The following is a 16,213-nucleotide window of genomic DNA, read 5'->3' on the forward strand; positions in this document are numbered from 1 at the left end:
TATTATTATTATTACTTTTGCTTAAGTGATTCTTCTCCATGTTCTTTTATTGTTCAGAATTGTATTGGCTATCCTGGGTTTTTGTTTTCCCATATGATGTTGAAAATTGTTCTTTCCATGTCTGGGAGGAATTATATTGGAATAGTGATGGGAATTGTATTGAGTCTATACATTTTCAACCTAAAATTGTTTCTATCTAAAAGAAATGCAGGGGGAAATGGAGTAATAACTAAAGGAATGGCAGACCAGTGACAAGCCCAACTTGGGATCTATCCCATGGGCAAGTACCAAAGCCTGACAGTATTATTGATGCTCTGTTGTACTTTCAGAGAGGAGCCTAGCAATGCTGTCCTCTGTATGCTATACCAACAACTGAATGAGACAGATGTAGATGCTTATATCTAACTACTAGAGTGAGGTCAGAGACATGTATGTAAGAGTTAGTGGGAGGATTGAAGGAACTGAAGGGGTTGGCAACATGGAAGACCAACAGTGTCAACTATTATGTACTGCTGGGAGCTCCCAGAGATAAAGTCACCAAATAAAGAGCAAGTAAATCTAGACTGAGGCCACCAATATATATGTAGCAGTGGACTGCCTTGATTTGCCTTAGTGGGAGTGGTTCTGCATAATCCTGTAAAGACTTGCTGGCCCAGGGAAGGAGGACCCCCATGATGATACCCATCTCAGAGGCAAAGTGAGAGGGAAAAGTGTGAAAAACTGTGCAAGGGGTGTGGGAGCAGGACAATATTTGAGATGTAAATAAAAAAATTGGTAATAGTAATAATAATAATAATTAATAATAATAATATGTTCTTTAAATAAAGATGAATAAAAATATTTTTCTGACTTCACTGGTTCTCAGAACAAAGGAAAAAAGAACCAATGAAAAAAGAGTATGAAAATATTATGGTGCCCTTCTAGTCCTGCCAGCACTGGGGTAGCTAGGGTGCAGAGTGGGCTGACACCCGCCAGCTACCCACATCACCCGCCATGGGATCTTAAGACCTCTGGTGAGTGGAACACCGCGTCTGCTCCAATCCAGTCGTGCAGGACCTGAGATTGCATTAGATAGGGAAGCAGAAAACCTGAACTGATCAGGGGCACAAGTCCCTTCCGGTCTCGTCAGCACTGGGGTAGCTTAGGTGCAGAGTCGGCTAACACCTGCCAGCTACCCACAAGACCTGTCACGGGATCTTAAGACCTCTGGTGAGTGGAACACAACGTCTGCAACAATCCAATTCCGTGGGACCTGAGTCTGCATTAATGAGAGAAGCAGAAAACTTGGCCTGATCTGGGAACAAATCCCTTCTGGACCATCCATGCCAGCACAAAGGCACCTTGGGCATGGAGTCTGCAGACAACTGTTAGGTATAAACAGGACCCTCCACTGGATCTTAAGACCTCTGTGAGTGGTTAACAACTTCACCCAGGAAGCAGGTTCAAACACCACATATCTTGGCACCTTCTCTGCAAGAGGAGAGCCTACCTGCAGAGAGTACTCTGAGCACTGAAACTAAGGAGAGAACTAGTCTCACAGGTCTGCTGATAGAGGCTAACTTAAACACCTGAGGAACAAGATCTAACCAGAGACAACTACAACAACTAACTCCAGAGATTACCAGATGGTGAAAGGCAAACATCAGAATCTTACTAACAGAAACCAAGACCACTCACCATCATCAGAACACAACACTCCCACCCCACCCAGTCCTGACACCTCAACAAGCCTGAAAAACTAGACCCGGATATAAAAGCATATCTCATGATGATGGTAGAGGACATCAAGAAGGACTTTAATAACTCACTTAAAGAAATACAGGAGAACACGGCTAATCAGGTAGAAAACCATAAAGAGGAAGCACAAAATTCCCTTAAAGTATTGCAAGAAAACATGACCAAACAGGTGATAGAATTGAATAAAACCATCCAAGACATAAAAAGGGAAGTGGACACTATAATGAAAACCCAAAGTGAGGAAACGCTGGAGATAGAAACCCTAGGAAAGAAATCTGGAATTATAGATGCAAGCACCAGCAAAAGAATACAAGAGATGGAAGAGAGAATCTCAGGTGCAGAAGATTCCATGGAGAACATTGGCACAACAATCAAAGAAAATACAAAATGCAAAAAGATCCTAACTCAAAACATCCAGGAAATCCAGGACAAAATGAGAAGACCAAACCTACAGATATTAGGAGAAGATGAGAATGAAGATTTTCAACTTAAAGGGCCAGTAAATATCTTCAACAAAATTATAGAAGAAAACATCCCAAATCTAAAGAAAGAGATGCCCATGAACATAAAAGAAGCCTTCAGAACTCCAAATAGACTGGATCAGAAAAGAAATTCCTCCCAACACATAATAATCAGAACAACAACTGCACTAAATAAAGATAGAATATTAAACGCAGTAAGGCAAAAAGCTCAAGTAACATATAAAGCAGGCCAATCAGAATTGCACCAGACTTTTCACCAGAGACTATGAAATCCAGAAGATCCTGGACAGATGTGTTACTGACCCTAAGAGGACACAAATGCCAGCCCAGGCTACTATACCCAGCCAAACTCTCATTTACCATAGATGGAGAAACCAAATTTTTCCATGACAAAACCAAATTCACACATTATCTTTCCACAAATCCAGCCCTTCAAAGGATAATAACAGAAAAAACAAACAAACAAAAAAAAAAAATATAAGGACGGAAACCACGCCCTAGAAAAAGCAACAAATTAATCCCTAAAGAAACCAAAAAGAAGACAGCCACAAAAACAGAATGCCAACTTTAAAAACAAAAATAAAATCAAGCAACAATTACTTTTCCTTAATATCTGTTACTATCAATGGACTCAATTCCCCAATAAAAAGCCATAGACTAACAGACTGGCTACACACACAGGACTCAACATTCTGCTGCTTACAGGCAACCCAACTCAGGGAAAAAGACAGACATGACCTCAGAATGAAAGGCTGGAAAACAATTTTCCAAGATAATGGTCTGAAGAAACAAGCTGGATTAGCCATTCTAATGTAGAATAAAATCGACTTCCAACACAAAGTTATCAAAAAAGACAAGGAGGGACCCTTCATACTCAACAAAGGTAAAATCCTCAAGGAGGAACTCTCAATTCTGAATATCTATGCTCCAAATGCAAGGGTAGCCACATTCATTAAAGACACTTTAGTAAAGCTGAAAGCACACATTGCACCTGACACAATAATAGTGGGAGACTTCAACACACCACTTGCATCAATGGACAGATCATGGAAACAGAAACTAAACAGGGACACAGTGAAACTAACAGAAGTGATGAAACAAATGGACTTAACAGATATCTACAGAACATTTTATCTTAAAACAAAAGGATATACCTTCTTCTCAACACCTCACGGGACCTTCTCCAAAATTGACCATATAATTGGTCACAAAACAGGCCTCAACAGATACAAAAATATTGAAATCGTCCCATGCATCCTAGAAGACCATCATGGACTAAGGCTGATATTCAATAACAACATAAATAATGGAAAGCCAACAATCACGTGGAAAATGAACAACACACTTCTCAAAGATACCTTGGTCAAGGAAGGAATAAAGAAAGTAAAGACTTTTTAGAGTTTAATGAAAATGAAGCCACAACATACACAAAGATATGGGGACACTATGAAAGCATTTCTAAGAGGAAAACTCAGCTCTGAGTGCCTCCAAATAGAAACTAGAGAGAGCACACAGTAGCAGCTTGACAACACAACTAAAAGCTCTAGAAAAAAGGAAGCAAATTCTCCCAAGTGGAGTAGACAGCAGGATATAATCAAACTCAGGGGTGAAATAAACCACGTGGAAAGAAGAAGAACTATTCAAAGAATCAACCAAATGAGGAGATGGTTCTTTGAGAAAATCAACAAGATAGATAAATCCTTAGTCAGACTCTCTAGAGGGCACAGGGACAGCATGATAATTTAAAAAAATCAGAAATGAAAAGGGAGAATAACAACAAACCCTGAAGAAATCCAAAACACCATCAGATCCATGTACAAAAGGCTATACTCAAAAAAACTGGAAAACCATTAGGAAATGAACAAATTTCTAGAAAAATACCAGGTACCAAAGTTAAACCAGGATCAAGTTAACGATCTAAACAGTCCCATATCCCCTAAAATATAGAAGCAGTCATTAATGGACTCCCAACCAAAAAAAGCCCAGGACCAGATGGGTTTAGTGCCAGTTCTATCAAACCTTCAAAGAAGATCTAATTCCAGTTCTGCACAAATTATTCCACAAAATAGAAGTAGACGGTACTCTACTCAACTCATTCTATATTCATTACTCTGATACCTAAACCACAGAAAGATCCAACAAAGATAGAGAACTTCAGTACAATTTCCCTTATGAATATAGATGCAAAAATACTCAATAAAATTCTCACTAACCGAATCCAAGAACACATCAAAACAATCATCCATCCTGACCAAGTAGGTTTTATTCCAGGGATGCAGGGATGGTTTAATATACCAAAATCCATCAACGTAATCCATTACATAATCAAACTCAAAGACAAAAACGACATGATCATCTCATTAGATGCGGAGAAAGCATTTGACAAAATCCAACACCCATCCATGATAAAAGTCTTGGAAAGATCAGGAATTCAAGGCCCATACCTAAACATGATAAAAGCAATCTACAGCAAACCAGTAGCCAACATCAAAGTAAATGGTGAGAAGCTGGAAGCAATCCCACTAAAATCAGGGACTAGACAAGGCTGCCCACTTTCTCCCTACCTATTCAACATTTTACTTGAAGTCCTAGCCAGAGCAATTCGAACACAAAAGGAGATCAAGGGAAAACAAATTGGAAAAGAAGAAGACAAAATATCACTTTTTGCAGATGATCTGATAGTATATATAAGTGACCCTAAAAATTCCTCCAGAGAACTCCTAAACCTGATAAACAGTCTCGGTGAAGTAGCTGGATATAAAATTAACTCAAACAAGTCAATGGTCTTTCTCTGCACAAAGGATAAACAGGGTGAGAAAGAAATTAGGAAAACCATACCCTTCTCAATAGTCACAAAGAATATAAAATACCTTGGCGTGATGCTAACTAATGAAGTGAAAGATCTGTATGATAAGAACTTCAAGTCTCTGAAGAAAGAAATAAAAGAAGATCTCAGAAGATAGAAAGATCTCCCTTGCTCATGGATTGGCAGGATCAACTTTGTAAAAATGGATATCTTGCCAAAAGCATTCTACAGATTCAATGCAATCCCCATCAAAATTCCATCTCAATTCTGCAACGAATTACATATAACAATCTGCAAATTCATCTGAAATAACAAAAAACTTAGGATAACCAAAACTCTTCTCAAGGATAAAAGAACCTCTGGTGGAATCATCATGCCTGACCTAAGGCTTTACTACAGAGAAATTGTGAAAAAAACAAAACAAAAAACAAAAAACAAAAAACAAAACAAAACAAAACAAAACAAAAAAAAAAAACAGCATCGTACTGTTTATAACGAAAGACAAGTAGACCAATGGAATAGAATTAAAGACCCAGAAATGAACCCACACACCTATGGTCACTTGATCTTCGACAAGGGGTCTAAAACTATCCAGTGGAAAAAAGACAGTATTTTCAACAAATGGTGCTGGCACAACTGGTGGTTATGATGTAGGAGAATGGAATTGATCCATTCCTATCTGCTTGCACTAAAGTCAAATCTAAGTGGATCACGGAGCTCCACATAAAACCAGAGACACTGAAACTTATAGAGGAGAAAGTGGGGAGAAGCCTCAAAGATATTGACATAGGGGAAAATTTTCTGAATAGAAGAGCAATGGCTTGTGCTTTAAGATCGAGAATTGACAAATGGGACCTCATGAAACTGCAAAGTGTCTGTAAGGCAAAAGACACCGTCAATAAGACAAAAAGGCCAACAACAGATTGGGAAAGTATCTTTACCTATCCTAAATCAGTTAGAGGACTAATATCCAGTATATATAGAACTCAAAAAGGTGGACTCCAGAAAATCAATTAACCCCATTAAAAAATGGGGCTCAGAGCTAAAAAAAGAATTCTCAACTGAGGAATACCTAATGGCTGAGAAACACCTGAAAAAATGTTCAGCATCCTTAATCATCAGGGAAATGCAAATCAAAACAACCCTGAGATTCCGTCTCACACCAGACAGAATGGCTAAGATCAAAAATTCAGGTGACAGCAGATGCTGGCAAGGATGTGGAGAAAGAGAAACACTCCTCCACTGTTGGTGGGATTGCAAGTTTGTACAATCACTCTGGAAATCAGTCTGGCAGTTTCTCAGAAAATTGGACATGGTACTACTGGAGGATCCCGCAATACATCTCCTGGGCATATATCCAGAAGATGTGCCAACAAGTAAGGAGGACACATGCTCCACTATGTTCATAGCAGCCCTATTTATAACAGCCAGAAGTTGGAAAGAACCCAGATGCTCCTCAACAATGGAATGGATACAAAAATGTAGTACATTTACAGAATATAGTACTACTCAGTTATTAAAACTAAAGAATTTATGAAATTCCTAGGCAAATGGTTGGACCTGGAGGGCATTATCCTGAGTGAGGTAACCCAATCACAAAAGAACTCAAATGATATGTACTCACTGATAAGTGGATATTAGCCCAGAAACTTAGGATACCCAAGATATAAGTTACCGTTTGCAAAATACTTAAAAATCAAGAATAACGAAGTCCAAAATGTGGAAACTTTGCCCCTAATAGAATTGGGAACAAAACACCCATGGAAGAAGTTACAGAGACATGTTTGGAGCTGAGACAAAAGGATGAACCATCTAGAGACTGCCATATCCAGGGATCCATCCCATAATCAGACTCCAAACGCTGAAACCATTGCATACACTTGCAAGATTGTACTGATAGGAACCTGATATTGCAGTCTCTAGTGAGACTACGCCGGGGCCTAGCAAACACATAAGTGGAAGCTCACAGTCAGCTACTGGATGAATCACAGGGCCCCCAATGGAGGAGCTAGAGAAAATACCTAGAGAGTTAGAGGGATCTGCAACCCTATAGGTGCAACATTATGAACTAACCAGTACCCTGGAGCTCTTGACTCTAGCTGAATATATCTCAAAAGATGGCCTAGTCGGACATCACTGGAAAGAGAGACCCATTGGACTTGCAAATTTAATATGCCCCATTACAGGGGAAAACCTGGGCCAAAAAATGGGAATGGGTGGGTCGGGGAATGGGGGTGGTATGCTAGACTTTTGGGTAGCATTGGAAATTTAATTGAGAAAAATACGTAATAAAAATATATTATAGAAACATAAAAAGACAGACTATGTGTGAAAGAGAACTTGGTTGGCAAGCTGGAGACATTGAAGTCTCAGTATATTTCTACTGTGTCAAATTTGATCATCTGTGGGGTAATCTAATCTTCACATTTGTCCATCAGAGTCCTTTGAAATATAAAAAATGATCCCGAGTTAGGGAAGCAGAAACCGGCCTGAGTAGGGCCACAGGCCTCACCCGGCAGGATCAGCGCCAGGGTAGCGGGAGCGCAGGGTTGCCTGACACCCGCCAGCTACCCACGACCCCCGCCGCAGGATTTTGGGACTGCTGGTGAGTGGAACACAGCTTCTGCTCCAATCCAATTGCGCGAGACCTGAGACTGCATTAGTTAGGGAAGCAGAAACCGGCCTGAGTAGGACCACAGGCCTCACCCGGCAGGATCAGCGCCAGGGTAGCGGGAGCGCAGGGTTGCCTGACACCCGCCAGCTACACACGACCCCCGCCGCAGGATTCTGGGACTGCTGGTGAGTGGAACACAGCTTCTGCTCCAGTCCAATCACGCGGGACCTGAGACTGCTCTGGTTGGGGAGAGAGAAATCCGGCCTACATAGGGCCACAACCCTCTTCCGGTCAGAAAAGCACCTGTGCAGCTGGGGTTCAGGGTCGGCTGACACTCACCAGCTACCCACAACACCCACCACAGGATCTTAAGACTTCTGGAGAGTGGAGCACAGCTTCTGCTCCAATCCAATTGCACGCGGGACCAGAGACTGCATTAGTTAGGGAAGCAGAAAAACGGCCTGAGTAGGACCACAGGCCTCTTCCGGCTGGACCAGCACCGGGGTACCGTCAGCTACCCACGACCCCCGCCGCAGGATTTAGAGACTGCTGGTGAGTGGAACACAGCTTCTGCTCCAATCTTTAAATAGTGACAACGATAACAACTAACCCCAGAGATTACCAGATGGCGAAAGGTAAACGTAATAATCTTACTAACAGGAACCAAGACCACTCACCATCATCAGAACCCAGCACCCCCACTTCGCCCAGTCCAGGGCACCCCAACACACCGGAAAAGCTAGACACGGATTTAAAAGCATATCTCCTGATGATGATTGAGGACTTCAAGAAGGACTTTAATAACACACTTAAAGAAATGCAGGAGAACACTGATAAAAAGGCAGAAGACAATAAAGAGGAAGCACAAAAATCCCTTAAAGAATTGCAGGAGAACACTGCTAAAGAGTTACAAATCCTTAAAGAAAAACATGATAACATAATCAAACAGGTAGAAGTCCTTACAGAAAAACAGGAAAACACATCCAAACAGATGATGGAAATGAACAAAACCATACTAGACCTAAAAAGGGAAGTAGACACAATAAAGAAAACCCAAAATGAGGCAACACTGGAGATAGAAACCCTAGGAAAGATATCTGGAACCATAGATACGAGCATCAGCAACAGAATACAAGAGATGGAAGAGAGAATCTCAGGTGCAGAAGATTCCATAGAGAACATCGGCACAACAATCAAGGAAAATGTAAAATGCAAAAAGATCCTAACTCAAAACATCCAAGAAATACAGGACATAATGAGAAGACCAAACCTACGGATAATAGGAGTGGATGAGAATGAAGATTTTCAACTCAAAGGACCAGCAAACATCTTCAACAAAATTATAGAAGAAAACTTCCCAAATCTAAAGAAAGAGATGCCCATGAACATACAAGAAGCCTACAGAACTCCAAATAGACTGGACCAGAAAAGAAATACCTCCCGACACATAATAATCAGAGCAACAAATGCTCTAAATAAAGATAGAATACTAAAAGCAGTAAGAGAAAAAGGCCAAGTAAGATATAAAGGCAAGCCTATCAGAATTACACCAGATTTTCACCAGAGACTATGAAAGCCAGAAGATCCTGGACGGATGTTATACAGACACTAAAAGAACACAAATTCCAGCCCAGGCTACTATACCCAGCCAAACTCTCAATTAACATAGATGGAGAAACCAAAGTATTCCACGACAAAACCAAATTCACACATTATCTCTCCACGAATCCAGCCCTTCAAAGGATAATAACAGAAAAAAACCAATACAAGGACAGGAACCACGCCCTAGAAACAACAAGAAGGTAATCCCTCAACAAACCTAAAAGAAGACAGCCACAAGAACAGAATGCCAAATTTAACAACAAAAGTAACAGGAAACAACAATTACTTTTCCTTAATATCTCTTAATATCAATGGACTCAACTCCCCGATAAAAAGACATAGACTAACAAACTGGCTACACAAACAAGACCCAACATTTTGCTGCTTACAGGAAACTCATCTCAGAGAAAAGGATAGACACTACCTCAGAATGAAAGGCTGGAAAACAATTTTCCAAGCAAATGGCATGAAGAAACAAGCTGGAGTAGCCATTCTAATATCTGATAAGATTGACTTCCAACCCAAAGTCATTAAAAAAGACAGGGAGGGACACTTCATACTCATCAAAGGTAAAATCCTCCAAGAGGAACTATCAATCCTGAATATCTATGCTCCAAATACAAAGGCAGCCACATTCATTAAAGAAACTTTAGTAAAGCTCAAAGCACACATTGCACCTCATACAATAATAGTGGGAGACTTCAACACACCACTTTCACCAATGGACAGATCATGGAAACAGAAACTAAACAGGGACACAGTGAAACTAACAGAAATTATGAATCAAATGGATCTGGCAGATATCTACAGAACATTCTATCCTAAAACAAAAGGATATACCTTCTTCTCAGCACCTCATGGTACCTTCTCCAAAATTGACCACATAATTGGTCACAAAACAGGCCTCAACAGATATAAAAATATTGAAATTGTCCCATGCATCCTATCAGATCACCATGGACTAAGGCTGATCTTCAATAACAAAATAAATAATAGAAAGCCAACCTTCATGTGGAAACTGAACAACACTCTTCTCAATGATACCTTGGTCAAGGAAGGAATAAAGAAAGAAATTAAGGACTTTTTAGAGTTCAATGAAAATGAAGCCACAACATACCCAAACTTATGGGACGCAATGAAAGCATTTTTAAGAGGAAAACTCATAGCTCTGAGTGCCTCCAAAAGGAAACTAGAGAGAGCACACATTAGCAGCTTGACAACACACCTAAAAGCACTAGAACAAAAGGAAGCAAATTCACCCAAGAGGAGTAGACGGCAGGAAATAATCAAACTCAGGGGTGAAATCAACCAAGTGGAAACAAGAAAAACTATTCAAAGAATCAACCAATCAAGGAGCTGGTTCTTTGAGAAAATCAACAAGATAGATAAACCCTTAGCCAGACTCACTAGAGGGCACAGGGAAAGCATCCTAATTAACAAAATCAGAAATGAAAAAGGAGACATAACAACAGATCCTGAAGACATCCAAAACACCATCAGATCCTTCTACCAAAGGCTATACTCAACAAAACTGGAGAACCTGGATGAAATGGAGAAGTTTCTAGACAGATACCAGGTACCAAAGTTGAATCAAGATCAGGTTAATGATCTAAACAGCCCTATATCCCCCTAAGAAATAGAAGCAGTCATTAATAGTCTCCCAACTAAAAAAAGCCCAGGACCAGATGGGTTTAGTGCAGAGTTCTATCAGACCTTCAAAGAAGATCTAATCCCAGTTCTTCACAAACTATTCCACAAAATAGAAACAGAAGGTACTCTACCCAACTCATTCTATGAAGCCACAATTACTCTGATACCTAAACCACAAAAAGACCTAACAAAGATAGAAAACTTCAGACCAATATCCCTTATGAATATTGATGCAAAAATCCTCAATAAAGTTCTTGCTAACCGAATCCAAGCACACATCAAAACAATCATCCATCCTGACCAAGTAGGTTTCATCCCAGGGATGCAGGGATGGTTCAATATACGGAAATCCATCAACGTAATACAGTATATAAACAAACTCAAAGACAAAAACCACATGGTCATCTCGTTAGATGCGGAAAAAGCATTTGACAAGATCCAACACCCATTCATGATAAAAGTCTTGGAAAGATCAGGAATTCAAGGCCCATACCTAAACATGATAAAAGCAATCTACAGCAAACCAGTAGCCAACATCAAAGTAAATGGTCAGAAGCTTGAAGCAATCCCTCTAAAATCAGGGACTAGACAAGGCTGTCCACTTTCTCCATACCTATTCAACATTGTACTTAAAGTCCTAGCCCGAGCAATTCGACAACAAAAGGAGATCAAAGGGATACAAATTGGAAAAGATGAAGTCAAAATATCACTTTTTGCAGATGATATGATAGTATATATAAGTGACCCTAAAAATTCCACCAGAGAACTCCTAAGCCTGATAAACAGCTTCGGTGAATTAGCTGGATATAAAATTAACTCAAACAAATCAATGGCCTTTCTCTACACAAAGAATAAACAGGCTGAGAAAGAAATTAGGGAAACAACACCCTTCTCAATAGTCACAAATAATATAAAATATCTTGGCGTGACTCTAACTAAGGAAGTGAAAGATCTGTATAATAAAAACTTCAAGTCTCTGAAGAAAGAAATTATAGAAGATCTCAGAAGATGGAAAGATCTCCCATGCTCATGGATTGGCAGGATCAACATTGTAAAAATGGCTATCTTGCCAAAAGCAATCTACAGATTCAATGCAATCCCCATCAAAATTCCAAATCAATTCTTCAACGAATTAGAAAGTGCAATCTGCAAATTCATCTGGAATAACAAAAAACCTAGGATAGCAAAAACTCTCCTCAAGGATAAAAGAACCTCTGGTGGAATCACCATGCCGGACCTAAAGCTCTACTACAGAGCAATTGTGATAAAAACTGCATGGTACTGGTATAGTGACAGACAAATAGACCAATGGAATAGAATTGAAGACCCAGAAATGAATCCACACACCTATGGTCACTTGATCTTCGACAAGGGAGCTAAAAACATCCAGTGGAAGAAAGACAGCATTTTCAACAAATGGTGCTGGCACAACTGGTTGTTAACATGTAGAAGAATGCGAATCGATCCATTCCTATCTCCTTGTACTAAGGTCAAGTCTAAGTGGATCAAGGAACTTCACATAAAACCAGAGACACTGAAACTTATAGAGGAGAAAGTGGGGAAAAGCCTTGAAGATATGGGCACAGGGGAAAAATTCCTGAATCGAACAGTAATGGCTTGTGCTGTAAGATCGAGAATTGACAAGTGGGACCTCATGAAACTACAAAGCTTCTGCAAGGCTAAAGACACCATCAATAAGACAAAAAAACCACCAACAGATTGGGAAAGGATCTTCACCTATCCTAAATCAGATAAGGGACTAATATCCAATATATATAAAGAACTCAAGAAGGTGGACTCCAGAAAGTCAAATAACCCCATTAAAAAATGGGGCTCAGAACTGAACAAAGAATTCTCACCTGAGGAATACCGAATGGCAGAGAAGCACCTGAAAAAATGTTCAACATCCTTAATCATCAGGGAAATGCAAATCAAAACAACCCTGAGAATCCACCTCACACCTGTCAGAATGGCTAAGATCAAAAATTCAGGTGACAGCAGATGCTGGCGAGGATGTGGAGAAAGTGGAACACTCCTCCATTGTTGGTGGGATTGCAAGCTTGTACAACCACTCTGGAAATCAGTCTGGCGGTTCCTCAGAAAATTGGACATAGTACTACCAGAGGATCCAGCAATACCTCTCCTGGGCATATATCCAGAAGATGTCCCAACCAGTAAAAAGGACACATGCTCCACTATGTTTATAGCAGCCCTATTTATAATAGCCAGAAGCTGGAAAGAACCCAGATGTCCCTCAACAGAGGAATGGATACAGAAATTATGGTACATTTACACAATGGAGTACTACTCAGCTATTAAAAAGAATGAATTTATGAAATTCCTAGCCAAATGGATGGACCTGGAGGGCATCATCTTGAGTGAAGTAACACAATCACAAAAGATCTCACACAATATGTATTCATTGATAAGTGGATATTAGCCCAAAACTTAGGATACCCAAGATATAAGATACAATTTGATAAACGCATGAAACTCAAGAAGAATGAAGACCAAAGTGTGGACATTGTGCACCTTCTTAGAATTGGGAACAAAACACCCAGGGAAGGAGTTACAGAGACAAAGTTCGTAGCTGTGATGAAAGTATGGACCATTTAGAGACTGCTGTATCCAGGGATCCGTCCCATAATCAGCTTCTAAACGCTGACACCATTGCATACACTAGTAAGATCTTGCTGAAAGGACCCAAATATAGCTGTCTCTTGTGAGATGATGCCGGGGCCTAGCAAACACAGGAGTGGATGTTCACAGTCAGCTATTGGATGTATCACAGGGCTCCCAATGGAGAAGCTAGAGAAAGTACCCAAGGAGCTAAAGGGATCTGCAACCCTATTGTTGGAACAACATGATGTACTAACCAGAACCCTGGAGCTCTTGTCTCTAGCTGCATATGTATCGAAAGATGGCCTAGTCGGCCATCAATGGAAAGAGAGGCCCATTGGACTTGCAAACTTTATATGCCCCAATATAGGGGAATGCCAGGGCCAAAAGAATGGGAATGGGTGGGTAGGGAAGTGGGGGGCGCTATGGGGGACTTTTGGGATAGTATTGGAAATGTAATAGAGGAAAATATGTAATAAAAATATTAAAAAAAAATGATCCCTTTTGATGGGCCATCTCGAGACGGCCTTATCCGGGGATCCATCACATAATCAGCTTCCAAACTCTGACACATTTGCATACACTAGCAAGGTTTTGCTGAAAGGACGCAGATATAGCTGTCTCTTGTGAGACTATGCTGAGACCTACCAAAAACAGAAGTGGATGCTAACAGTCAGCTATTGGATTGATCACAGGGCCCCCAATTGAGGAGCTAGAGAAAGTACCCAAGGAGCTAAAGGAATCTTCAACCCTATACGTCGAACTATATTATGAACTAACCCTTATTCCAAAGCTCTTGACTCTAGCTACATATGTATCAAAAGATGGCCTATTCGGCCATCACTGGAAACAGAGGCCCATTGGACTTGCAAACTTTATATGCCCCAGTACAGGGCATATACAGAACACCAGGGCCAAAAAGTGGGACTGGTTGGGTAGGGGAGTGGGGGGGGGAGTGTATGGGGGATATTGGGATAGCATTGGAAATGTATATGAGAAAAATACCTAATAAAATAATTTTAAAAATATGCGTTTTGTAATAATAATGATAATCATATAACATACATGCACAGTGTGTGTATAAATAGAACAAATTGATATGATTAATGATTATTAGTTTTTAGGCAGATAAGGTAACAAAAGCCCAAATAGATAGAATAGCATGTTCCTGGAGACATAAAAGCCTGAGTATCATTGGCCTTAGGAGGATTGTATCATAATACATTGTGACTGGTACAAAAGCTATAAGGGGAATTCGGCTTGGTATAAAATAAAAATAGAAGATAAAAAGATAGTAGGGGATAAAGATGGAGTATCCACACACCACTCATGCTTTTTGCTTACTGAGAGATTAGACCATGATTGATAGAGTTTACACATGGAATGTCAATCTTCTCCAATTGTTAAAAAACACAACAGAAATAAGTAGGATTTAGTGGACTACTCATTGATAACCTCTGAGTTTGGAGATTTGATGAAATTTACTTTGGGAGTTGAATGTGTAGTGCACACATGCTAAGTGTATAGTTCCATGAGAGAGAAGAACAAATAATGCAAGAATAAAACCAAAGCTCCTGAACAACAAACTATATTAACTATTCTGCTTCTAAGCAACTAACAAAGTACACAGGCTGGATCTAGGCCTCTCAGCTTAAAGGTAGTAGATGTACAGCTTTGTCTTCATGTGGGTCCTGAAGAACTAGAGTGGGGGTTATCTCAAAAGAAAGAACAATTTGAAAATTCATTGATAATAACAAGAAACCAAGGATAGTGAAAACTATTCTCAACAATAAAAGAACTTCTGGTGGAAACACATTCCCTGACCTCAAGTTGTATTACAGAGCAATTATAATAATAATTTTAAAAAACCTGCATGGTATTGGTACAGAGACAGGCATGTAGATCAGTGGAATGGGATTGAAGAACCAGAAATGAATCAAAACACATGTGGTCATGTGTTTATTGACAAAGGTGCTAAAAAAAAACCAGTAGAAAAAAGAGAGTATTTCAACATACTTTGAATAAGAAGTTAGCTTGTAGAAAAATGCAAATTGATCCATTCTTATCTCCTTGAACAAAGCTCAATTCCAAATGGATCAAGGACCTACTCATAAAACCAGATACATTGAAACTAATAGACAAGTACATTGGGAAGAGCCTTGGGCACTTGGGCACAGTGGACAATATCCTGAACAACAAGAGTTAACAAATATGACCTCATAAAATTGTAAAACTTCTGTAAGGCAAAGGACATTGTCAGTAGTACAAAATGGATACCAACAAACTGGGAAAAGAATTTTAACAATCCTACATCCAATAGAAAGCTAATATCCAATATATACAAAGAACTAAAGAAGTTAAATGCTAGAGAAAAAATGACCCTATTAAAAATGGGGTACAGAGCTAAACAAAAAAATTCTCACCTATTTAAAATCTAGTGGCTGAGAAGCGCCTAAAGAAATGTTCAATATCCTTAGTAATCAAGGAATTGGAAATCAAAACAAGCCTGATATTCCACCTCACACCGTTCATAAGGGCTAAGATCAAAACGCAGGTGACAGCAGATGCTGTCAAGAATGTGGAGAAAGAGGAATACTCCTCCATTTCTGGTGGGGTTGCAAGCAGGTACAACCACTCTGGGAATCATTTTGGTAGTTCCTCAGAAAATTGGACATAGTACTACCTAAGGACCCAGCTATACGA

Source organism: Mus caroli, unplaced genomic scaffold (genome assembly GCF_978045245.1).
Source record: "Mus caroli unplaced genomic scaffold, Mus_caroli_1 scaffold_5, whole genome shotgun sequence".
Lineage (NCBI taxonomy): Eukaryota > Metazoa > Chordata > Mammalia > Rodentia > Muridae > Mus > Mus caroli.